The sequence below is a fragment of the Moschus berezovskii genome, chromosome 9 (genome assembly GCF_049115385.1).
Source record: "Moschus berezovskii isolate FMDL1 chromosome 9, NW_MosBer_1.0, whole genome shotgun sequence".
Classification (NCBI taxonomy): domain Eukaryota; kingdom Metazoa; phylum Chordata; class Mammalia; order Artiodactyla; family Moschidae; genus Moschus; species Moschus berezovskii.
In genome coordinates, this window is record NC_142468.1 from 35,487,635 (window position 1) to 35,489,914 (window position 2,280).

A 2,280-nucleotide genomic window follows, 5' to 3' on the forward strand; every position below is an offset into this window, starting at 1 on the left:
TAGACCCCAGATGAAACTCAAACCATCAGCAATAAACTTGTGGTCATTAGAGAGGACGAAATTAATTAGATTAATTAGTGGGTACCATCACCTTTTAATAACGATCTACCAGACTCTGCTCTGATTGTAAACACACACACACACACACACACAAAGACTATCTCGCCCCTGCCCCTTACCCCTACAGAGCTCACTGTGAATGCATTAACTCTCTAACATGGCTGCTTCCAAAGGCAACCACAGCTTTTGCCATGGCACAGGATGAAGCTCATTATCACAGGATAGCTGGTCGGAAAGCAGCAGAGGCAACCTTTTCCTGCTGGGAGAATCGTTCTTACCCACCTGCTTACCAAGTAACTCTGTCAACATGAATCAAAGCTAGGAGGGAGGCACACCCTTGCTTGTAGTATATGTAACAACACAGTCTTCGCAACAACAAAGGCCTCGACAAGGTGGGTAACTTGGTCTCTCCTCAGCAGGCCATCTGGGCCTCAGAACCTGCAGAGATCTCAGACCTTGATTCCCGCACATGCAAAACCAGTCATCTCAGCAGCTGCTGCTCCTAACAGGAATTCCCTCTGGGCAACGTTCTTGCCTTTGTTCAGGTCAGTGTGTCTTTTTCAGTCTAAAGCTGGAGTCAAGAATCAGGCTTACACATCTTGCCTAAAAAATCTTCCACAAATGCTTTTACCCTAGATATGAATATATATGAACTGACATTTATAATTTATTTTTTTTTAAAGAAACCCCTTTTAGGTTCTCTTTTAAAAATGAGTACGTTGTTTTTGTTTGGTTTTGCCTGTCTTTTGGCTGCACCATGCAGAATGTGGGATCTTAGTTCCCCGATCAGGATTCAAAGCTGTGCCTCCTGCACTGAGAGCATGGAATCTTAACCAGAGGACCGCCAAGAAAGTTCCTGATGTGTACATCTTAAATGTAGGCAGTACAGTGAGTCTAGTACCTCAAATATCTCCTTCAAAACGCCAACATCCATTTGGGTCTTTCTTCTAAGACCTTTCTCCAGGTCAGCCAAAGGCACAGACCGTCCTTAGCTAGAATTTTGGATTTTAATCTTCAGCTACCTGGTTTGTAGGCCCAGAATGCCTTTGAAAATCTGATGAAAACTACAACCCTCTCCCAGAAAAATGCACAGAACTTTGCACACAATTTTGCAGGGTTCTTGGATCCCTAGAGCTATGCATGAAAACCCTTCTCTAGACTGAGCGGCCCTTACTTTCTCCAATTATAAAAAGATTTATTGGCCAAGAAAGAATGGAGTTTGGCATTACCCCCCTACTATCAAGTCAGAATCTATAGGTCTGTTCAATAAGCTGGTTAGATTAGCAGTCTTATTCCTCCAGCTACACTCATTGGGATTTTTGGTTCCAACAGAAGATAGGTTAGAAAGCGGTAAGGCATATTTGCTGCTTTTTTTCTCTTCTCCCTGTGGGTTTCCCTTCCTCCATCACCATCTTCAATGCTGGCTCTTAATCATATCACCCCTCTGTTTGAAAACACTTCAATGATCTACCATTTCCTACAGGACAAAGTAGAAGCTCCATGGCATGCTTTCAAGGTCATCCCTCTTCCTCCCCTCACCTGGCTTATATCCCTTCACTCTTTCTGGGTCCAGCCACCCAGAAGTCCGCCTCATGCTTCTTCCTTATGCCTGGTGTCTTTGCTCACGCAATCCCATGGCCTAGAATACCCTCTCCCTTAAGCTGTGTCATCTCTGGTCATCAGTTTACTAAGTTGCCATCTCCTCCAGGGAGACTTTGCTGACCCTTCTGTGTGTCCTTTGTCACCCTGAGCTTCCTTCCCCCTCTCAGGGCACAAATCAGTTTTCAACTGTTCGCTTGTAGGTTGTTCTTCCCCACGAAACAGTGAGATTCCCCAGGGCTACTTCAGTTTTCTATCATCAGTGCCTACTGCATGGCAGCCACGCAGTAAATGTTTGAGGGAAAGGAAGGAAAGATCCTTTGAATACACCCATTATATGCTCTAACAACACAAGGTCTCCTGAAAGTCTATATCTGCAGAACACCACCAAATCACAGGGTGACAGGGAGTGAAGTTAGAGTTAGTATGGGGACCTGAAAAAAAAAAAACAAAACCAAGTCACTCAGTTCTGGGTGTGTCTGGCATGCTGCACTCACCAACTCTCCTTATGACTTCATGGCTAAGAGCCTAGAGAGCACAGTTCTCAGTTGGAGCTGCACATCAGGATCCCTGCAAAGCTTTAAAAAATTACTGATACCTGGGTCACAAACCCAGAGATTC